The 25,509-nt window shown below is 41.2% G+C and overlaps 1 pseudogene across 1 annotated transcript; it reads right to left on the minus strand.

Moving 5' to 3' along the window:
* Positions 1 to 1,761: 1,761 nt before the first annotated feature.
* On the minus strand, positions 1,762 to 19,218 carry LOC311109015 (transmembrane protein 236-like; annotated as a pseudogene). Its single transcript has 4 exons — positions 18,792 to 19,218; positions 18,364 to 18,436; positions 3,122 to 3,245; positions 1,762 to 2,549 (listed from the first exon to the last, which is right to left on the minus strand). The product of its transcript is annotated as a transmembrane protein 236-like (transcript).
* Positions 19,219 to 25,509: the final 6,291 nt, after the last annotated feature.

Raw genomic sequence — 25,509 nt, forward strand, 5'->3', positions numbered from 1 at the left:
GATATGTAAGATCTAAACAGAGCAAGTGGTCACCTCTTTCCAAGGACATGGCAGAGGTCATGAAATGTGTACACTGTTATCCTTTTGATGAATGAGGAACATCCTGGATTTCACAATATTCCATGTAAGAGACCAGTAGTACAGAAGACCACATCAACAGGAAGATGGTCAGGACAGATAAGGTGACAGTCTGTCATGAAGATATGTTTGTGTTTTCTGAGGACAAGAATGTAGTGTGTGATCACTTTGATGTCATATAAGAGTACAATTTCAGCAGACATGACATTTGAAAGAAAGTTAGGTAGTTGGTTTGGCTTAAAAAGTGTTTGGTATGCATTTTCACACACTGCACACACATCATTATCACTTTATGCTGAAATAAGGGCCTTTAGATAGATAGATCTGATTTTAAACCTTAACCTTAAACACACTGCTAACCCTAAAACGTAACCCTAACCTTAAATTAAGACCAGAAAGCTAATTTCATTTTCATGACTTTTTACAATATAGCCAGTTTTGACTTTGCAGCTGGCCCATCTAGTGGAAATTGTTCAGTTCTGCCTCAAGGACAAGGCTCATCCCAATAAACGTCAACCTTCTCGTGGGGAGCCCAACATGGAGCCCTGACGCCCCATTGTGGGCTGATTGAGGCTGGGGAGGAGCCTGAAAAGAACACACAGTCATACACTGTCATGTACTATACATACAGCGCAATACATGCACAACATTTTAACAATAAACACACACTCTCACTAACGCACGCGTGTAAATGCAGTCATACACAGTTCATGCTCACCTGAAATCATATCATAAAACAGATTTCTTTTTTTCTCAGAGTCTCTATTTTTCTTTATACATTTTTACACCCAAAAATATGTTTCATTTGTACAAACTCACGCTTTGTTTTAAATTTGTGGATATGATCATAACCTAGCAAGGGAAAGAAATCTGGGATGTATAACAACATTGATGTATATTCTTACACAATTCACTGCACTTTATGGTAATAGAATAGAAATATCATATATTCTCTGTTATCAAATCTGTAAGAAGTGACATGACAGGTTCTTTACATTCTCAAAGTGCCATGGTTCAGGTTGGGGACAAGGGGCAAGGGGAGTTGGGGAGTTGGGGAGGGGGGGCTAAAAACACAACATTGAACAAATAGGAAATAAGATAACACTATGACAGCACATAGTCCTCTGACAGTGAATGTCCTCCATCCCCTTTACGGGAACACATTGCCAAAGAGTTCCCTTTTAGCCTGCAAAAAGCACCACAATGTCATCCTGTCCCTCCTTTAATCTGAATAATCATTATCAAATGGATCAATCTCTCTTCACTGTGCCGAACACAGGAATCCTCTCCCGTTCTTCTCATCGCCGTGTGAGCCCGTTGTTGTTTTTGTCTGCTTTTGGTTTGGTGTCTCTGTTATAAAGTCCATTCCCACTGGGCACAGACGTAATTTCAACATCTAGTTTTGATTTACATTTGGTTGAGTTGTCAACTAATGTGAATTCAACGTGAAATCAACAAAAAATGTCACCATGACATTGGATTTAGGTTAAAAACAAAAATTCAACACAAAAATACATTCCCTTACGTTGATGACTTTTTGCAAATTCAATCAGTTTTCCACGTTGATTCAACGTCATCACATTTTTTTTGGGGGGGGGGGGGGGGTTGAAATGACGTGGAAACCAGTTTTGCCCAGTGGGTTCTAGTCCATTGTTTTTTCTCATCTTTGGCTGGCGGCTCAGATCAGAACATCCTCTCGGTGTTGAAGACCCTCAGCTTGGTCATAAAGTTAAAGTAGATGTAGGCCAGGCAGACAAGCAGGTTCTTCATCAGGTAGAGGAGGGGCGTGACAAAGCCGAAGAAGGCGATGAGGCCGATACGCACAAACAGGAAGGGCAGATCCTGCAGGGCCACGCCTAGCGATGACAGCAGGGGACTGTGGGGCATGACCACCAGCCGCAGGCACGACAGGTAGCTGAAAATGTAGATAGGGAACACCCAGCCCGAGTAGTAGACCGCCGGGTGCCCAGCCACCCTCACCATCTCCACCGTGTCCATCCAGAACAGAAAGCTGTCCACAAATACCTCGGCTCGGGCATCGCTGGCACACAGGAAGTGCAGCGGCCCTGTGGAGGCGTACGGTGAGACGCCGCGGTCCACCGACGTGCTGACAGAGTGTGCCGAGCGTGCCGAGCGTGCCGAGCGTGCCGAGCGTGCCGAGCGTGCCGAGCGTGCCGAGCGTGAGCTCAGGCCTGAGATGCTAAACTGTCTCCCTGGTATCTGGTTACCTGACATCCCCCCTGACATCCCCTGGAAAGTCCCATTGGCCTCTGGTCGAGAGCCTGCCCCGTTCTGGTCCTGCCCATTCGGACCACCAGGTTGCCCTGGTTGTGCAGGTTGCCCGGGCACAGCTGGCGTTACGGGTGATGCAGGGTTTGCTGGGTTACCCGGTGTCACTGGGGTTCCACGTAGGTGCTCCACGTGCGTGAGGACAATGGAAGGGATCTCAGTATCTTGGTCCAATTCATTAGCTGGACGGAAAGACAACAGCACATGAGTATGTTAGCCATGACAGAATGACGCAGATCAGAACATCTCATTATGGCACAAACATGCATACAACATAGCCCAAAAGTGTAGAACACAGCCCAACAGTGTAGAACACAGCACAACACAGCGATTGTCTCTCTGGGCTCTATATGTACTATATTTTACCATAATACAATAGCATTTCTGATCAGTGGAAAAGGACGATAACATTTGGGATCTGGTTATTTCCTTGAATAAAGGGATTCCAAGAAACTGAGAGCCGTCCTTAGAACATGTCATGTTTTTTTCCAATTCAGCACTGTGTTACAAAAAAATCAATTGGGGGGTCGTACAGAGAATTTCCTGTTCATTTCCTGAGATACATATCTCCTGATAGAACATATTCCCGGATAGTGTACAGTATTGTTGTCGTAATGAAATGACACTAGGTCCAGCTGCATGTGACAGAGATTGCGCTCAGTGAGTTGGCAGAGGATCAGGTGTTATTCAGACTACAGTAGCTAGCTAGTGTTCAGTTAAAACGTGTGTTGAACACAGAGCTTTGTGTTCTCACCGTGTCCAGTGAGTCGACAGTGGCGGATCCTCTCCACGATATCGATGGAGATGAGAGAGAAGAGCACCAGCGACACGGGGAGCTCTGCGAACGTGTCCTGTCTTATACTGTTATTGATCTGCACCTGAGAGAAAACAACGATCAAAACCAATCTGTGATTCGAATCAGATTGCATTTACATTTTTGTCATTTAGCAGACTCTTATCCAGAGCAACTTACAGTTAAGACATGTACAGTGGGGGAAAAAAAGTATTTAGTCAGCCACCAATTGTGCAAGTTCTCCCACTTAAAAAGATGAGAGAGGCCTGTAATTTTCATCATAGGTACACGTCAACTATGACAGACAAAATGAGATTTTTTTTTCCAGAAAATCACATTGTAGGATTTTTAATGAATTTATTTGCAAATTATGGTGGAAAATAAGTATTTGGTCAATGACAAAATTTTCTCAATACTTTGTTATATACCCTTTGTTGGCAATGACACAGGTCAAACGTTTTCTGTAAGTCTTCACAAGGTTTTCACACACTGTTGCTGGTATTTTGGCCCATTCCTCCATGCAAATCTCCTCTAGAGCAGTGATGTTTTGGGGCTGTCGCTGGGCAACACGGACTTTCAACTCCCTCCAAAGATTTTCTATGGGGTTGAGATCTGGAGACTGGTTAGGCCACTCCAGGACCTTGAAATGCTTCTTACGAAGCCACTCCTTCGTTGCCCGGGCGGTGTGTTTGGGATCATTGTCATGCTGAAAGACCCAGCCACGTTTCATCTTCAATGCCCTTGCTGATGGAAGGAAGTTTTCACTCAAAATCTCACGATACATGGCCCCATTCATTCTTTCCTTTACACGGATCAGTCGTCCTGGTCCCTTTGCAGAAAAACAGCCCCAAAGCATGATGTTTCCACCCCCATGCTTCACAGTAGGTATGGTGTTCTTTGGATGCAACTCAGTATTCTTTGTCCTCCAAACACGATGAGTTGAGTTTTTACCAAAAAGTTCTATTTTGGTTTCATCTGACCATATGACATTCTCCCAATCCTCTTCTGGATCATCCAAATGCACTCTAGCAAACTTCAGACGGGCCTGGACATGTACTGGCTTAAGCAGGGGGACACGTCTGGCACTGCAGGATTTGAGTCCCTGGCGGCGTAGTGTGTTACTGATGGTAGGCTTTGTTACTTTGGTCCCAGCTCTCTGCAGGTCATTTACTAGGTCCCCCCATGTGGTTCTGGGATTTTTGCTCACCATTCTTGTGATCATTTTGACCCCACGGGGTGAGATCTTGCGTGGAGCCCCAGATCGAGGGAGATTATCAGTGGTCTTGTATGTCTTCCATTTCCTAATAATTGCTCCCACAGTTGATTTCTTCAAACCAAGCTGCTTACCTATTGCAGATTCAGTCTTCCCAGCCTGGTGCAGGTCTACAATTTTGTTTCTGGTGTCCTTTGACAGCTCTTTGGTCTTGGCCATAGTGGAGTTTGGAGTGTGACTGTTTGAGGTTGTGGACAGGTGTCTTTTATACTGATAACAAGTTCAAACAGGTGCCATTAATACAGGTAACGAGTGGAGGACAGAGGAGCCTCTTAAAGAAGAAGTTACAGGTCTGTGAGAGCCAGAAATCTTGCTTGTTTGTAGGTGACCAAATACTTATTTTCCACCATAATTTGCAAATAAATTCATAAAAAATCCTACAATGTGATTTTCTGGATTTTTTTTTCTCAATTTGTCTGTCATAGTTGACGTGTACCTATGATGAAAATTACAGGCCTCTCTCATCTTTTTAAGTGGGAGAACTTGCACAATTGGTGGCTGACTAAATACTTTTTTCCCCCACTGTATGTTAAGATAGCTAGGTGGGACACCACATCAGTCATGGTAAGTACATTGTTCCTCAATAAAGCAGCTATCATTACAATTTCTAGCCCTGATTGTGATCTAATGAAACGGTCATGTGCCAGTCATGTGACAGTCCTGTGCCAGCTTGGCTTCTCCAAACACTACATGGCACCCTATGACTGCTATATACCCTCTGTGACACTGGGTTAGTGGGCTAATCACTTGTAGCTCTGGCATGTGCTTAACTCAGGACTACTTGCCTACAGGACACAGAACAAAAGAGCTGAATTTATGGCTTCTCTCATGTAAAAGAGAGTAGATAAGCCATGGACCTGACGTCACCCCTGGACCTTCAGGAACCTCTAGAAAGTGGACTCATAAGAGGTGGGCTCTTCACAGACAGGAAGTGGTAAAGTGCCAGATGGACAGTTGATGTGACCAGGGAAGCTGGGACAGGAAGAGGAACTCAGCTGCTTATCAGTAGCTCCTTGGCCATAGGGCTGTAGATTGCTCCCCTGAGAACTTAACTGTTCCTCTCAACTAGGTTTTCCAGCCAATTGTGTCAAAAATAAGTTCATTACTCGAGACTTTGATCAACACAGTGTACAGTAGTGGCACCTGCTGGTAAAAATAATTTAGAGCAACCAAATTATTATTCATGACGTCCCACACCCTGTAGCCTGTGCGCAGCGTAGCATTTTTGTCTTCTACCAAACCAATCAGGTGGTTGTTCAATGAAACGAAGCGCCGGACGTCATTAATCACATGCTTCTGATAATGTAATAAAGGAATCGGCACACTGCTTCGAAGTACATTCGACGTATGCCTCGGAGCTCCGGGATCAAACGTAACATCACTACTCTCAACTCATCAACTTTACCCCTTCCTCTCTCATAAGACCCCCCCGCTAGGACACCGCACTTCAAATAACTTAATTATCCCGTGGTTGTGTCATGATGGTACACTCAGATTTTTTTTTTAATAGATTTGTTCCCAAAGGGGTACAAATGCTTCTCACTGGGGTGGTACCATGTAGTACGCCTTTTGTACCTTTAGTTATAGATACATAATTGTACCCCAGTTCATACCATGGATAGTACCTTTCTTACATATAGTCCACAGGTACAAAAGCATGTTTCTAGAAAATGAATATTTTGCCTTTATAGGGAACCACCACAGTAACAAAGCCATTTGTTCCTTGAAAGTAGCAAAAATGTACCTCTACCATAGACCACTTAAACTGGTACAACACTTCCACTCACATTTGGCCAAAAAAAAACTAACTGAAAACCACGCCCCCACTAAGCCATGCCTCCAATATAATTTCCTGGTGTGCCTTGCCTTTTCGAGTGAATTGTAGAATTGACTGTATTTGTTAGTAACAGAGACATGATTGTTTAATTCGTTCATTTTCAGTACTGTGACCTTCACCAAGTAAGTTCCTAGGTGAATGTTATCATTAAAATTAAACACATTTTACCCTAATACAGTGGCCTGAACCTCATAGTTTACAGGCCACATCAGGCCTGCAAGTAGGGTTGCAAAATTATTGTAACTTTCCCAAAATTCCCAGATTTTCCAGAAATCCTGGTTGATGGGTTCCATATTTCCTAGTTATTCGCTCCCAATGCCACAAATCTTTCAACCGGGATTTCTGGAAAACCTGGGAACCCTACCTGTAAGTCACATTATGATGGCTTGCAAAGTAATGTGTAATTCCTATCAGAATCCAGCCAGAGTTAAGATGTCCAACAGTTGGGATTGTTATTCACCCGCAACCTGCCTTCAGAATGACAGCCAGGGTTAGGAATATTGTGAGGAGACTACCTAAGCCATTTAAACTGGACCAACCATTTCAATAACGGGTGCAAAAAATATAACTAACTGATTGGATTAGTTTAGAAAAATATATGCTATTTATCTTTGTGTAGCATAAGATCAATCAATCAATCAATCAATATACACTACCATTGAAAAGTTTGGGGTCACTTAGAAATGTCCTTGTTTTCGAAAGAAAAGCAATTTCTTTGTCCATTAAAATAACATCAAATTAATCAGAAATACAGTGTAGACATTGCTAATGTTGTACATGGCTATTGTAGCTGGAAACTGCTAATTTTTTATGGAATATCTACAGTGCGGGAACAAGTATTTGATACATTGCTGATTTTGCAGGTTTTCCTACTTACAAAGCATGTAGAGGTCTGTAATTTTTATCATAGGTACACTTCAACTGTGAGAGATGGAATCTAAAACAAAAATCCAGAAAATCACATTGTATGATTTTTAAATAGTTCATTTGCATTTTATTGCATGACATAAGTATTTTATCACCTACCAACCATTAAGAATTCCGGCTCTCACATACCTGTTAGTTTTTCATTAAGAAGCCCTCCTGTTCTCCACTCATTACCTGTATTAACTGCACCTGTTTGAACTCGTTACCTGTATAAAAGACACATGTCCACACACTCAATCAAACAGACTCCAACCTCTCCACAATGGCCAAGACCAGAGAGCTGTGTAAGGACATCAGGGATAAACTTGTAGACCTGCACAAGGCTGGGATGGGCTACAGGACAATAGGCAAGCAGCTTGGTGAGAAGGCAACAACTGTTGGCGCAATTATTAGAAAATGGAAGATGTTCAAGATGACGGGCAATCACCCTCGGTCTGGGGCTCCATGCAAGATCTCACCTCGTGGGGCATCAATGATCATGAGGAAGGTGAGGGATCAGCCCAGAACTACACGGCAGGACCTGGTCAATGACCTGAAGAGAGCTGGGACCACACTACGCCGTCAAGGTCCCCCTGCTCAAGCCAGCGCATGTCGCGAGATCTTGGCCAACAACCTCCTTCCCTCAGTAAGGGCATTGAAGATGGGTCGTGGCTGGGTCTTCCAGCATGACAATGACCCGAAACACACAGCCAGGGCAACTAAGGAGTGGCTCCGTAAGAATCATCTCAAGGTCCTGGAGTGGCCTAGCCAGTCCCCAGACCTGAACCCAATAGAAAATCTTTGGAGGGAGCTGAAAGTCCTTATTGCCCAGCGACAGCCCCGAAACCTGAAGTTATCTGGAGAAGGTCTGTATGGAGGAGTGGGCCAAAATCCCTGCTGCAGTGTGTGCAAAACTGGTCAAGACCTACAGGAAAGGTATGATCTCTGTAATTGCAAACAAAGGTTTCTGTACCAAATATTAAGTTCTGCTTTTCTGATGTATCAAATACTTATGTCATGCAATAAAATGCAAATTAATTACTTAAAAATCATACAATGTGATTTCGTCTCTTACAGTTGAAGTGTACCTATGATAAAAATTACAGACCTCTACATGCTTTGTAAGTAGGAAAACCTGCAAAATCGGCAGTGTATCAAATACTTGTTCTCCCCACTGTACATAGGCGTACAGAGGCCCATTATCAGCAACCATCAGTCCTGTGTTCCAATGGCACATTGTGTGTGCTAATCCAAGTTGATCAATTTAAAAGGCTAATTGATCATTAGAAAACCCTTTTGCAATTATGTTAGCACAGCTGAAAACTGTTGTGCTGATTAAAGAAGCAATAAAACTGGCCTTCTTGAGACTAGTTGAGTATCTGGAGCATCAGCAATTGTGGGTTCGATTACAGGCTCAAAATGGCCAGAAACAAATAACTTTCTTCTGAAACTCGTCAGTCTATTCTTGTTCTGAGAAATGAAGGCTATTCCATGCGAGAAATTGCCAAGAAACTCAAGATCTCGTACAACGCTGTTGATATGAGGTTTTTATAGTGTAATGATGTCATGTCATAGTATCGTGGGGACCAGGTTAGAGTTACCAGATAAGTGGCTTGGTGCCACGGAGTCTACATTCCTTATGTCAAAGGAGATTACTGATGTTTATGATAGCCTGATTGATGGACAGGATACACTGACTTGGGGTAAAGAGTAATGACATCAAAGAATGGGAGTACCCATGATGATTACCAGATGTTCGTGGAGAGACTTGTAACAGAGTGTATATATAGAGAGAGTGGATCTTTGTTCTGGAGTGAGGGAGATGATAGAGGCAAAGCTCTGTCCTTCTATTATAACTAACCATGGAACATATTAAATACTAATATGAACTCCCCATCAAAAGTATCTAAGTACATCCTGACATTCGTAATCACTTGATACCTAGAAACCCATCATAACAGATTGGCGTCTAAACGAACAGGATGCAGTATACAGCCAAACTAACAGGTAAGCAGACTTTCATTTTTTTTATTATGTCAAATTCTGCTTATCTGTGGTAAGGTTTAGCTGTAACGGACTTTTAAAATTCTATATTTTAAAAGGTGGACGATGGGTGGTATTGAGTTGTTTAGTGGGATGTAAGGAGAATTATCAAATTAGACAATAATAGGGTGCTATGTTTCTAAGGGTTCGGTCAGAGTAATGACTAAAAAATCAACAGAGAAGAAGGAGAATGGGTGTAACAATAGTGGGCGTAGGAAATTTTAATGTGTACTACGATAACATAGGTCAGAGGTTCGAGTCCTCAACATGACGAGATTATACAGTGTACGACATTATGAAATAGAATAAGGTATTTTGGTACATAGGTTCGAGTCCTGTGTCGAAAGAGATATGGTTTGAGGCCATGATGAAGAGGTGCGATTCCTTGGTAGAAGGTTATAAAGGCCCTACAAGGTATTTTGGTGCAGGTTCGAGGCCTACGGTTGAAGGTTAAAATTATTCAGTTGAAGAGTACAGTCCTTAGTAAAAAGACAATACTAAAAAGGTTAAAAGTTGTGAGGTTCAAGTCCTCAGCAGACTTAGGGATAAATGTTAGAGCCCTTTATCATTATGGTTTGAGGCCATGAAGGACATGGTTTGAGGCCATTCATATTTAAGAGTTTGATCATGGATATGGTTTGAGGCCATGAATGTTTAAGAATACTGTGGTAGAACATTATACAATGAGGAGAGAATTAGAAAACTGAATTACTCAAAACGACCAGGAGATGGAGCCAATGCAATGTAACATATTGAATCATAGCACCAAAATGACATTTATAGGAACTACATTTTAATACAGATCATGATGGGGATTTTTTATGGAAGTATTTAATTACTAATAATTGCATGAACTAATAGTAATAATGAATGGCCAGCTTAGTAGACCGATATCTGGAGAAAAAAAAAGTCACCAGTAAGAGTAAAGCAGAGCTTCATTTAACTCAAAGTGAGAGACAGGAAATGACGAAATGATTACAGGCAAATCCACAGTTAGAATAAGTATTTTGTCAAAGTAATGTAAAGTTAAGTAATTTAATGGGACAACATGGGCGATTTTAGGAACAAAGAGCAGAAAATAATTTGAATCTGAGGGGTGCATAAGAAGTTACGATATATAACATAATTAATTCATAGAATATCAAGGAGTGGTATGGAGATTGTGAGGTTATTTTAGAGAGTAGTGGAAAGGTCTGTATTGTCTGGACAGGCAGGGCAGTGTCCGGGAAATTACAGTCTATTTTTGGTTCCGCTGGGAAAATGTTTGAAGAAGTGATTTGTGTCGATTAAGAATGGTTAAAAACACCACGAAGGGATTATTTGATGTGAGTACCGAGAAGTTTCTAACGTTATATATGTATTAACTTGTTCACCCAAACGTAGACGTACGTCATGGGTGGGGAAGTAATTAATATGGGTTTTCTAAGTTTTTACCGTTGTTGGATCATATGATAGAGATAAGGTTTAAGGAATAAACTGACCATAAGTAATGTGGTTATAGACGTAATGTATAATATAGTACAAAGCCAATATAGGGTTTCCATTGAACTAATTATCAGGGTAGAGCTAACGTAGTGAAGTGATGGAACTTCATTTTGTATCAGAGGGTAAGATGAGAAACCATTGTAATTGAGCTATTTGTGGAATGTATTTCTCATTTCAATGGCATAGAGTCAAATCTATATTTATGAGTGTTATTCAACATTTTACGTCATTTAGCAGACGCTCTTATCCAGAGCGACTTACAGGAGCAATTAGGGTTAAGTGCCTTGCTCAAGGGCACATCGACAGATTTTTCACCTAGTCGGCTCGGGGATTAGAACCAGCGACCTTTCGGTTACTGGCACAACGCTCTTAACCACTAAGCTACCTGCCGCCCCATTCAACTGCTGGTATGTGTTGCTTGAACAGATAATACAGAGTATTTGGTTTGGTGATGTTGAATGGAAGATTTGTAGCGTGTTTTGGTTCAAATAGAAAGACTCACTTATTTAACAGGTATAGAGAGACGATTGCGTGGTAGTCATTTTTTGGCGTTGCCTAAGGGTTTGCTAGATTACACGATTGAGAATGGTGGTGTAATGTCCATAAATAAATTGGATATTGATTAAATGGATAAATTCAATATATGATGGTAAAATACAACAAGTGTTTGGTGTTACTTCTAGCCTACTTAGAAAGGATATTTACGTAGATCTGATGTATTCTAATAATGGAGGATTGGTGATAAACTGAACCAAACATGACGTTACTACAGCAATTTAGGATGGTTAATGTTGTTACAATAGTTTTTAAACCCTACGATAGAGGTAAATGTAGAACGCTGTTTGAGAGTGTGTTTTATTTTGTCTACTAGTAAGAAATGGAAGAATTTCCATGTTTTGTGTCTGCGGGTGTTAACCATTTGGGCTCGCTGTAACGTGTGAGCGCTGTAAGGGACATTATGGGTTATGTTAGGTGTACAAGGATCAGTGGTTGCTGTGGAGAAGGAAGTCATAGGGGGTTGAATGTTTGGTGTGAAAGGGCTAGCTAGTTAGTGTTGAGAACTAGTGATGTTTAGAGTGGTGACGTAGCTTGCTATGCGACGTGGAAGTAGTTGCTTAACTTGCTTTGCAAGGATAGCGGATTTTGTGGAGCGACGGGTAATGGTGTTTCGATGGTAAATGTTGATGTGTGTAGAGGGTCCCTGGTTCAAACCCAGGTAGGGACAGAAAGCAAAACTTTTACATTGATGCTGTTGACCTAGATTACTAGGTGAATTGATAACATTATGTGAAAGGGATTGTTTTACCAACACATAGAGGATAGTATAACATATTAATCAAAGTTGCATAGCTGTGAAGAGATGTTTTATTTGTTTTGACTATAATTTTAAAATAATTTGTCATCTGTTAAAGGAACGTTAGATGGAAAGTCAGCAATAGAGAATAATTGAGATTATAGAGGGTTGTCTGTGTTTGAAAATAAAAGTAGGTTCAGTGAGTGTTGAGAAATGGTGAATTGTATTGTTTGATGAGACATGTTGAATTGATGTTGAATTGGATTGTTTTATAGCCGGATATTAAAATAATTCTTTATATTTAGGTGAATGAAAATATGTTATTAGGTAGTAGTGCTTTGTGGAGACAATTTACTAATGACATGATTCATTAATTCTAAAAACGATAATCTGTTATGGTACGTTGAACAATGGGATATAGTTTTTACTATTAGGATGATGGATTAAGTAAACATTGTTTATAAGTATGAAGTTATTAAACAATAGGTTTATATTTTAAAATATCAATGCAACAGGCTGCGATGATTAAATTACTAGAAAGGGGTTATAGGTTTATATTAGAAGGTGTAGTGAACTTAATGAAACGTGGTATTTTCTAGTGTCTTCTGAGTTTTTTTCCAGGATTGATGGAAGTCTCCTATTGCATTATGTTAAGGGGAGAGTAGGAGACAACGTAGCAAACAATTTTTAAATAGATGCCTGGGATAAAATATCACGTCTTACTTATGCGGAGTACGTGATTGTATTGGTTAATGAATTAAATATGACATTTACAGGAGTGACAGGAACAATAGAAGGGGAAACAGATATTTCCTATGTTGTTGATCAAGTAAACGATAATGGATCATTTGATATGGGATCACATGGAGCAGATTTAGGGGTTCAATAATCATTGTGAGATTTAAAGAGGATATGATTTGAAGGGTAATTAATTAAACACAATCATTGTATACTCGAGGAACTTTGAGTGGTTTTCACCTTTTGAGAGATTTTATATAATCTTTTTATGGAGTAGTTATAAGGAATTAGATACAAACGATTATTGATGAGATAAGACTGTATATCTGTATCATGTTTTATGCGTACTTACTATCTTTGGATTACTGATTGTAATTAAATGTTAATAAAATGTATAATTTCTCTTCCAGGAGAAAGGGGATTTCCTTATCTCATTGGAATGTTGCCCAGGGCTAGGGGGAGCAGTTTAGTGAAGTTGGGCAGTATTAGGTCGTAAAAGGGAGCTACCAAATGAAGTAAGGACTGGCTATTTTTGTTTGTTGTTTTTCAATTGAGTTTTTCAAATAAACACACAACCCACCTAGGATGATGTTTATATAGGGTTCTTATTTTGATTGTACAGTTTTCAACAGGTCAAAGGTGATAAGTCTTAAAGGAGCACACACAGTGAATTGTATGAAGTATTCTTTTCTTTTTTGACTGAGTTTTGGGTATACATGATTTCTTATGAGAATAAATGTCATGCGGACTTAATGTACACCTGGGGTACACAACATTTATGAAATGTTGGTAATGTTTAGTATACTATAGGATGGAACATTTAATTGAATGATTTCAATGACCTCTGAACTCTGTACTGACTTTCTAGTGTAATTTGATCATCCACACTGGAAATCCTAGAAACAAGGGCTGAGGATTTTAAGATAAATCATTTTACTGAGTTGAGGGTAATTTATAATGCTGAAAAGTGTGAAGAAGTTTATAATTTGGTAATAATATATGTGATTCGAACCATAAAATAACAAAAGAGAGAGAGAGCTTTCCCTGAATGAGGGATACCTGTTGCTAGTCAATTGTACTAATCTTGGATTACTTTACGGGATAGAAGTAAGTTGAGGTATTATCAAATGTTGTCATTTTAATTTAGGCAATCTTGGTGTTTTGTTTTTGAAAGCATGAATCACGTTGTGACTCGTGTTCAGAACAGGGGGTAGTAATGATGGTAAGAGGATTTATTGGCACATTTGCATATTGTAGTAAGAATATGAGCAGTAGTAATTAATGTGTTATGGATTAGGTTAAATGTTTTAGGTGAAAATGTATTTGTGGTATAAGGTATAATGTAGTGGAGGCATGTCTATGGAAACAAGTGACTATAACAAGATGCAAGAATGTGCACTTCCTAATAGAGACTTTTCCTGACTGATTGATAAGAAGACTGTGTAAAGTAGCATATTGTGTATCAACTAACAATGTTATGAAGTTTTCTTTCAAAAAGGTGAAGGCAACTCTGTCAACATGAAAGGAGAATCTGTGCATGTTCTGTGCATGGAGACTGTGTGGCAGTAGAGGACTACAGAAGTAAGAGCTGGACAGAATCTAGGTGAAGTGGTTAGTACTAGTTGTTGCTGACTACCTCAATGGAGGGGACAGTAGTAGCAGAGACAGATTTGTAAATATATTTGTCCCACTATAGGAGGTAATCAAACATCAGAGGAGGAAGATGGAACTGCCACTGTGGAACATTGTTTTTGTTTTTGTTTTTATGTTCATGTCTGTGTGTCATTGCAGCAGTGAATCTTGAATCCATATTGGTGCGATGCAAGAAGGACGCTACACAGAGCGATGTGAAGAGAAATTGGGAAGTATATTAGAAATTGGTATTAAGAATAATTGTTGAAAAATAATAATTTGTCATATGGTAAATGTTTATATGGATTTATTGGATTAGAATTGAAATCAATTAAACTGTTATGTTTTGTCTCCTAGTGAGGTAAACAGATGGTGTCTTGATGCATGGCAGGGATAATTTGGACTAGCATGGTGTGAACCTAAATAAATAAAAGTAACAACTTATGAACCGGCTGAAGGTGAATATCAGAGGCGTTGAAGATGTTTTTGTAAAATACCACGTCTACATGCAACTGGTCTACAACAACCAATCGAAGATATCAAAAGATTTTCTCATGTTATTATCTCGAAGGAGTGGGAAAGGAGTCCACCATTGAGTGAGAATGGAGAAATATATGTTCAAATGCAACATTTCTGATGATGTGGGCATAATGGTTGGCAAATGGACAAGACAATGAGGTTGTGGAGTTGGTGGTGACTCGAATGAGACATTGTAGTTGTGACATTGTCATGGGCAAGTCATTTTGAAATGTGAAGATGTCTGAAGAACATAATGAAGAGACGCCAGAAGATTTAAGTGCCGGGGGAGAAAGAGGGGTTGCTTAGCTGTGTTGATAATAAAATTGGATTTATCTAAATTTGCTAATTTGGCTAGTCGGTATATACAGTAGGGAGAACAAGTATTTGATACACTGCCGATTTTGCAGGTTTTCCTACTTACAAACATGTAGAGGTCTGTAATTTTTATCATAGGTACACTTCAACTGTGAGAGACGGAATCTAAAACAAAAATCCAGAAAATCACATTGTATGATTTTTAAGTAATTAATTTGCATTTTATTGCATGACATAAGTATTTGATACATCAGAAAAGCAGAACTTAATATTTGGTACAGAAACCTTTGTTTGAAATTACAGAGATCATACGTTTCCTGTAGGTCTTGACCAGGTTTGCACACACCGCAGCAGGGATTTTGGCCCACTCCTCCATACAGTCCTTCTCCAGATCCTTCAGCTTTCGGGGCTGTCGCTGGGCAATACGGACTTTCAGCTCCCTCCAAAGAATTTCTATTGGGTTCAGGTCTGGAGACTGGATCATCCAGATGGTCATTGGCAAACTTCAGACGGGCCTGGACATGCGCTGGCTTGAGCAGGGGGACCTTGCGTGCGCTGCAGGATTTTAATCCATGACGGCGTAGTGTGTTACTAATGGTTTTCTTTGAGACTGTGGTCCCAGCTCTCTTCAGGTCATTGACCAGGTCCTGCCGTGTAGTTCTGGGCTGATCCCTCACCTTCCTCATGATCATTGATGCCCCACGAGGTGAGATCTTGCATGGAGCCCCAGACCGAGGATGATTGACCGTCATCTTGAACTTCTTCAATTTTCTAATAATTGCGGCAACAGTTGTTCCCTTCTCACCAAGCTGCTTGCCTATTGTCCTGTAGCCCATCCCAGCCTTGTGCAGGTCTACAAGTTTATCCCTGATGTCCTTACACAGCTCTCTGGTCTTGGCCATTGTGGAGAGGTTGGAGTCTGTTTGATTGAGTGTGTGGACAGGTGTCTTTTATACAGGTAACGAGTTCAAACAGGTGCAGTTAAATCAGGTAATGAGTGGAGAACAGGAGGGCTTCTTAAATAAAAACTAACAGGTTTGTGAGAGCCGGAATTCTTACTGGTTGGTAGATGATCAAATACTTATGTCATGCACTAAAATGCAAATTAATTACATAAAAATCATACAATGTGATTTTCTGGATTTTTGTTTTAGATTCCGTCTCTCACAGTTGAAGTGTACCTATGATAAAAATTACAGACCTCTACATACTTTGTAAGTAGGAAAACCTGCAAAATCGGCAGAATATCAAATACTTGTTCTCCCCACTGTATATATACTACTGATTGGGAATATTGTACTTTATATGAATTGTTGGGGGTTAAGTGATCTTACTTACCACAAAATAAGAAAAAAAAAAGTGGATTGATATGAGGTTTTTATAGTGTAATGATGTCATGTCATAGTAATGTGGGGACCAGGTTAGAGTTACTAGATAATTGGCTTGTTGCCACAGAGTCTACATTCCATATGTCAAAGGAGATTACTGATGTTTATGACAGCATGATTGATGGACAGGATATACTGACTTGGGGTAAAGAGTAATAAGAGTGCCCATGATGATTACCAGATGTTCGTGGAGAGACTTGTAACAGAGTGTATATATAGAGAGAGTGGATCTTTGTTCTGGAGTGAAGGAGATGATAGAGGCAAAGCTCTGTCCTTCTGTTATAACTAACCATGGAAAATACTAATATGAACTCCCCATCAAAAGTGTCTAACTACATCCTTACATTCGTAATCACTTGATACCTGGAAACTCATCATAACAGCTGTGTACTACTCCCTTCACAGAACAGCGCAAAGCCATATCTCAGACTGCCCATCTTAATCTTTTATTTTTATTGGCCAGTCTGAGATATGGCTTTTTCTTTGCAACTCTGCCTAAAGGGTCAGCATCCCGGAGTCACCTCTTCACTGTTGACGTTGAGACTAGTGTTTTGCGGGTACTATTAAATGAAGCTGCCAGTTGAGGACCTGTGAGGCGTCTGTTTCTCAAACTAGACACTCTAATGTATTTGTCCTCTTGCTCAGATATGCACCGGGGCCTCCCATTTCTCTTTCTATTCTGGTTAGAGCCAGTTTGTGCTGTTCTGTGAAGGGAGTAGTACACAGCGTTGTAAGAGGTCTTCAGTTTCTTGGCAATTTCTTGCATGGAATAGCCTTCATTTCTCAGCACAAGAATAGACTGACGAGTTTCAGAAGAAAGTTCTTTGTCTATTCTATATTTCTGATCAATTTGATGTTATTTTAATGGACAAAATAATTGCTTTTCTTTCGAAAACAGTAACCCCAAACTTTTGAATAGTGTACATGCAAAAACACAGATATAAAAACAACTAAAAAATTTACCTGGAGCAGAGCATGCTGAGAAATATGATGATGATAATGATTATGGTACAAATGTGCCTTTATAGGGTACCACCCTAGTGACAAAGTCGTTAGTTATTTTTAGGTGGCAAAAAATCATAATTGTACCTTATGGTGGGTACAAATGTGTACTTTTCTTCAATACATTGCTTTTATGCTAAGCAAAGGTACAGATCAGTACCATCAAGAGTTAAGGGTACACAAAATACGTTTGTACCCTGGGAAACAGAAATGTGTCTTCACCTTATGTTGAGAGTAAGAGTGTCATGATTGTACATTTATGTTCAAAATATTGGGTACAAAAATGTACCATTATACTCTTTATCCACACAGTACCCTAAAAGGCACTTGTAAGATCACATGTGTACCTCTGAAGGTACATAATGTGTATTTTGATCTACTTGTACTCCAGGGAACAATATTGTACCCTTTAGAGTGTAGACGATAGTCTGCATTGTGCTCAGTAGGGTTAGATATGGATGGAATCATCTATACTGATTCGGACCTGGTACATCAGGTGAGTGGACTCGAGCTAATCAACAGCATAATTAATCTATTAATTAACTACCAGGGGTACCAGGAAACCGGCAATATAGACCTCAGGGCCTGGATGTGAATACCTCTGAGTTAGAATGTCTCTTTGTAAGTGTCACTCTCATTTCAGAGGTAACCAACAGGTCGAGTGTCAAAGGTCACCTACAACGGTGAATCTAAGTCAAAGGTCACAGAAACATAGACACACTGAGACGAGCATAAACAAATGATGGATAACACCAGGGTCACATGGTTTACCTCTGAGCTGGCAATGAGAAAGGCAAAGCAGGGTAATGTGGAGAGGATCACATAGACCAGGGCCACCGGCCTCCTGAGAGAGAGAGACAGACCGAGAGAGGGAGAAGGAAAGAGAGAAAGGAGCAATAGTCATAGGCTAGAGGTTATGAAAAAGGAAAATATTAATGCATTTGGAAATGCTCAATGTTGGCATGATAGATGTGGCCCGGCTACGGCCAAACCAATTGCATGCCAGTCGAGTCAGACAGAGCACAGCTACCGGTCAGGTTCACGCCACACAGACCAGATAACCATTACTACACCACAAGGCTCAGGTCCAGAAAACACTGTGCTGGTATATTACAGCTACAGCTCAGACACAGCTCCTAGCATAGATTTCCAGCTAGGCCGCAGAACAGACAGACCAGATAGACCAGAAAGACACTCACCACTTCTTCCTGCCGACAAGGAACTTCTTATTTGTGAACACCATGTACTTCATGGGCACCCAGACCAGCAGGGCTGTGGAGGTGACATAGGCGATGGAGGAGGCCACGATAAGCCAGTAGGCGGTGCTGGCGTCGCCGGGCGGCTGCGCCACACTCTTGACCCGCGCCACGATGAGGGCGAACCTTTGCATGACGATGAAGAGCGGCACGCACAGGCCTGCAAACTGCAGCACCTCGCAAAGGGCGAACTTCAGTGTCCTCCCCGAGGCCATGCTGTGGCAGCCCCTGCGCTGTGGGGAACCGAAAAAAAGAAAAAAAAAAGAGGGAGGGAGGGAGAGAGGGGGATGTTGTCCGCAGTGAGGCGACCCCTGTCCGTCTGAGGGCTGGTCAGGCCTGGGCCTGGTGCATTGTCTGTGTCCACTAGCATTTTCCACACGCCACAGCTCCCGCTCGCTGCTCTGCCGTTTGCTTACACTGCACTAGGCATTGTGTGTCTTTATCGCCGCTGTCATGACGGTGTGATGTGACTGCCCCGCTAACCTCTTTATGTATGAATGTTGCAAACAATTTGTCTCTCTCTCTCTGGCCCTTCAAGGGTAATATCTTTCAGAAAGAGGGTGAAGACCGGGAAGAGATGTGAAACCTAGAGGAAAATATACCTATGGAGCAGAATCATCAAGGACCACGCCAAACACTTGCAGTCCCATGTCATTTAAAGGAGCAGTGAGCGAGCACGCTCTTTTTATCATTTGGCTGTCCTGTGATTTGTATGTTCGTCCTGCCATGACTACACATCCCCATCTAGTGGTACTCTGCAACACTCTGCCAGCAGTGTGGCACAACAGTGTTGGACTGCAACCAAAAGCCATAAAACAGATGTAGAGATTATGTATCCCCTTCCAGACCAGACAGAAATGAGTGTAGGGGAGACAGGAAGAGAAGAACAAGGGAAGGAGGGAGGAATAGAAAGCCTGGGAGAAGAGAGAGGAGAGAGAATATAGTAGATGGTTGCTGTCAAAAAGTGATTGATGGGCTTTGCTGTGACCTGTGTTTGACCCTGTTAATGACATCCTGTCCAGATGTTCTCACACTATCCAGTGAGTGCTTATGTAACTTGATGGTGCAGCTGTTCCTTTGAAGTAAAGCACCTGTTTGACATAAAAAGTAATGTCCTGGTGATTGATGTGTGGTGTAGTGACCATCTTGAATAATGTGTTTGAACATTTGAAACAGTTGGGAATTTTTGCAGTGAACTTATGGAGCAGGTGTGTAGTGAGCTTGTAGAATGAAAAGGTAATTTCCTGGTAATCTGCCTGAGTATAAGTAAGTGTTAGACTTGTCCTGTGACAAGTCTAGCACAGATAAACCACACACTCTACAGAAAACATGTCTCCTAGACCAATTCTAGGTGTAGTGTGTCCTTCATGTCTGGGACACAATGACAAAACCATCGAGACCCTTCTTTGTGCTGCACCTGATTGTTTTAATGTTGTGATTGATATGAGTGAAGGCCATATTGGACGATTCACCAGTGAAGATTTTCACACACCGCTGCCTCAACAACCTTTTTCTCCTGCGTTTCGCATGAGAGAATGGCTTAAGAAAATACTTGCTCTATGTCAGATCGAACAGGCCCTCAGTGGAACATCCTTTCCTGGGTACGCATTGGGAGAGGAAGTCTGCGGGCAAGATTATTTGAAAGCCATACAAATTTCTTCAGTAGCATGTAGTCCAGACACCAAAGTGACGATTTTAGGTTGTTCTGAATTCAATAGCACAAATGCCATCAAATCTCTTAGTGCATACAGTGGGGGGAAAAAAGTATTTAGTCAGCCACCAATTGTGCAAGTTCTCCCACTTAAAAAGATGAGAGAGGCCTGTAATTTTCATCATAGGTACATGTCAACTATGACAGACAAATTGAGAAAAAATCCAGAAAATCACACTGTAGGATTTTTTATGAATTTATTTGCAAATTATGGTGGAAAATAAGTATTTGGTCACCTACAAACAAGCAAGATTTCTGGCTCTCACAGACCTGTAACTTCTTCTTTAAGAGGCTCCTCTGTCCTCCACTCGTTACCTGTATTAATGGCACCTGTTTGAACTTGTTATCAGTATAAAAGACACCTGTCCACAACCTCAAACAGTCACACTCCAAACTCCACTATGGCCAAGACCAAAGAGCTGTCAAAGGACACCAGAAACAAAATTGTAGACCTGCACCAGGCTGGGAAGACTGAATCTGCAATAGGTAAGCAGCTTGGTTTGAAGAAATCAACTGTGGGAGCAATTATTAGGAAATGGAAGACATACAAGACCACTGATAATCTCCCTCGATCTGGGGCTCCACGCAAGATCTCACCCCGTGGGGTCAAAATGATCACAAGGATGGTGAGCAAAAATCCCAGAACCACACGGGGGGACCTAGTGAATGACCTGCAGAGAGCTGGGACCAAAGTAACAAAGCCTACCATCAGTAACACACTACGCCGCCAGGGACTCAAATCCTGCAGTGCCAGACGTGTCCCCCTGCTTAAGCCAGTACATGTCCAGTGCATTTGGATGATCCAGAAAGGCTTGGGAGAATGTCATATGGTCAGATGAAACCAAAATATAACTTTTTGGTAAAAACTCAACTCGTCGTGTTTGGAGGACAAAGAATGCTGAGTTGCATCCAAAGTACACCATACCTACTGTGAAGTATGGGGTGGAAACATCATGCTTTGGGGCTTTTTCTGCAAAGGGACCAGGACGACTGATCCGTGTAAAGGAAAGAATGAATGGGGCCATGTATCGTGAGATTTTGAGTGAAAACCTCCTTCCATCAGCAAGGGCATTGAAGATGAAACGTGGCTGGGTCTTTCAGCATGACAATGATCCCAAACACACCGCCCGGGCAACGAAGGAGTGGCTTCGTAAGAAGCATTTCAAGGTCCTGGAGTGGCTTAGATCTCAACCCCATAGAAAATCTTTGGAGGGAGTTGAAAGTCCGTGTTGCCCAGCGACAGCCCCAAAACATCACTGCTCTAGAGGAGATCTGCATGGAGGAATGGGCCAAAATACCAGCAACAGTGTGTGAAAACCTTGTGAAGACTTACATAAAATGTTTGACCTGTGTCATTGCCAACAAAGGGTATATAACAAAGTATTGAGAAACTTTTGTTATTGACCAAATACTTATTTTCCACCATAATTTGCAAATAAATTCATAAAAAATCCTACAATGTGATTTTCTGGATTTTTTTCCCTCATTTGTCTGTCATAGTTGACGTGTACCTATGATGAAAATTACAGGCCTCTCTCATCTTTTTAAGTGGGAGAACTTGCACAATTGGTGGCTGACTAAATACTTTTTTCCCCCACTGTATGTATTTTCAAAAGCATGAAGACGGTGATTTGGAGACTGATGGGGGTGTCGGGGTACAAAAGGATGAAAATGCTGATTCTTCATTTTCTCTAAGAATGGAATGTAAAAGAAAGTATACATATAAACATGTATTGTGTAGTCATGTGTAGTATTGTTTAATAATAATATGTATTATTCATATAAAGAAGAAAAATAAGGGGTTTTAAAATAAAATTGTATTTACCTTCAATGAATGACAGCTCTCCCTCTGTCTCTCCCTCTGCGCGTGTGTGTGTGTGTGTGTGTGTGTGTGTGTGTGTGTGTGTGTGTGTGTGTGTGTGTGTGTGTGTGTGTGTGTGTGTGTGTGTGTGTGTGTGAGGCCTGGTGTCAGTTACAAGCAGAGAGAGAGAGAGAGATCCCTGAGCAAAACCTTATTTTCTAAGAATGCATTTAAAAACAGTCTTTCCAACAGAAATAATGATTATACATACAGTTGAAGTCGGAAGTTTACATACACTTAGGCTGGAGTCATTAAAACTCGTTTTTCAACCACTCCACACATTTCTTGTTAACAAACTATAGTTTTGGCAAGTCGGGTAGGACATCTACTTTGTGCATGACACAAGTAATTTTTCAAACAATTGTTTACAGACAGATCTTTTCACTTATAATTCACTGTATCACAATTCCAGTGGGTCAGAAGTTTAAATACACAAAGTTGACTGTGCCTTTAAATAGCTTGGAAAATTCCAGAAAATGATGTCATGGTCTTAGAAGCTTCTGACAGGCTAATTGACATCATTTGAGTCAATTGGAGGTGTACCTGTGGATGTATTTCAAGGCCTACCTTCAAACTCAGTGCCTCTTTGCTTGACATCATAGGAAAATAAAAATAAATCAGCCAAGTCCTCAGAAAAAGAATTTTAGACCTCCACTAGTCTGGTTCATCCTTGGGAGCCATTTCCAAATGCCTGAAGGTACCATGTTTATCTGTACAAACAATAGTACACAAGTATAAACACCATGGGACCACACAGCCGTCATAGCGCTCAGGAAGGAGATGCGTTCTGTCTCCTAGAGATGAACGTACTTTGGTGAGAAAAGTGCAAATCAATCCCAGAACAACAGCAAAGGACATTGTGAAGATGCTGGAGGAAACAGGTACAAAAGTATCTATATCCACAGTAAAACGATTCCTATATCGACATAACCTGAAAGGCCGCTCAGCAAGGAAGAAAGCACTGCTCCAAAACCGCCATAAAAAAGCTTGACTATGGTTTGCAACTGCACATGGGGACAAAGATCGTACTTTTTGGAGAAATGTCCTCTGGTCTGATGAAACAAAAATAGAACTGCTTGGCCATAATGACCATCGTTATGTTTGGAGGAAAAAGGGGGACGCTTGCAAGCCGAAGAACGCCATCCCAACCGTGAAGCACGGGGGTGGCAGCATCATGCTGTGGGGGTGCTTTGCTGCAGGATGGACTGGTGCCCTTCACAAAATAGATGGCATCATGAGGAAGGAAAATTATGTGGATATATTGAAGCAACAACTCAAGACATCAGTCAGGAAGTTAAAGCTTGGTCGCAAATGGGTCTTCCAAATGGACAATGACCCCAAGCATACTTCCAAAGTTGTGGCAAAATGGCTTAAGGACAACAAAGTCAAGGTATTGGAGTGGCTATCACAAAGCCCTGACCTCAATTCTATAGAAAGTTTGTGGGCAGAACTGAAAAAGCATGTGCGAGCAAGGAGGCCAACAAACCTGACTCAGTTACACCAGCTCTGTCAGGAGGAATGGGCCAAAATTCACCCAACTTATTGTGGGAAGCTTGTGGAAGGCTACCCAAAACATTTGACCCAAGTTAAACAATTTAAAGGCAATGCTACCAAATACTAATTGAGTGTATGTAAACTTCTGACCCACTGGGAATGTGATGAAATAAATAAAAGCTGAAATAAATTATTCTCTCTACTATTATTCTGACATTTCACATTCTTAAAATAAAATGATGATCCTAACTGACCTAAAACAGGGATTTTTTTACTAGGATTAAGTGTCAGAAATTGTGAAAAACTTTTAAATGTATTTGGCTAAGGTGTATGTAAACTTCTGACTGCAACTGTATAATCACTAGGTCACTATATGTACAGTCGTGGTCAAAAGTTTTGAGAATGACACAAATACTAATTTTCACAAAGTCTACTGCCTCAGTTTTGATGATGGCAATTTGCATATACTCCAGAATGTCATGAAGAGTGATCAGATGAATTGCAATTAATTGCAAAGTCCCTCTTTGCCATGAAAATGAACTTAATCCCCAAAAAACATTTCCACTGCATTTCAGCCCTGCCACAAAAGGACCAGCTGAAATCATGTCAGTGATTATCTCGTTAACACAGGTGAGAGTGTTGACGAGGACAAGGCTGGAGATCACTCTGTCATGCTGATTGAGTTAAAATAACAGACTGGAAGCTTTAAAAGGAGGGTGGTGCTTGAAATCATTCTTCTTCCTCTGTTAACCATGGTTACCTGCAAGGAAACACGTGTCGTCATCATTACTTTGCACAAAAAGGGCTTCACATGCAAGGATATTGCTGCTAGTAAGATTGCACCTATATCAACCATTTTTCGGATCATCAAGAACTTCAAGGAGAGAGGTTCAATTGTTGTGAAGAAGGCGTCAGGGCACCCAAGAAAGTCCAGCAAGCGCCAGGACCGTCTCCTAAAGTTGATTCAGCTGCGGGATCGGGGCACCACCAGTGCAGAGCTTGCTCAGGAATGGCAGCAGGCAGGTGTGAGTGCATCTGCACGCACAGTGAGGTGAAGACTTTTGGAGGATGGCCTGGTGTCAAGAAGGGCAGCAAAGATGCCACTTCTCTCCAGGAAAAACATCAGGGACAGACTGATATTCTGCAAAAGGTACAGGGATTGGACTGCTGAGGACTGGGGTAAAGTCATTTCTCTGATGAATCCCCTTTCCGATTGTTTGGGGCATCCGGAAAACACCTTGCCCCGAGAAGACAAGGTGAGCGCTACCATCAGTCCTGTGTCATGCCAACAGTAAAGCATCCTGAGACCATTCATGTGTGGGGTTGCTTCTCAGCCAAGGGAGTGGGCTCACTCACAATTTTGCCTAAGAACACAGCCATGAATAAAGAATGGTACCAACACATCCTCCGAGAGCAACTTCTCCCAACCATCCAAGAACAGTTTGGTGACGACCAATGCCTTTTCCAACATGATGGAGCACCTTGCCATAAGGCAAAAGTGATAACTAAGTGGCTCAGGGAACAAAACATCGACATTTTGGGTAATGGCCAGGAAACTCCCCAGACCTTAATCCCATTGAGAACTTGTGGTCGAT

This window comes from Coregonus lavaretus, assembly GCF_964263955.1.
Source record: "Coregonus lavaretus genome assembly, chromosome: 34".
Lineage (NCBI taxonomy): Eukaryota > Metazoa > Chordata > Actinopteri > Salmoniformes > Salmonidae > Coregonus > Coregonus lavaretus.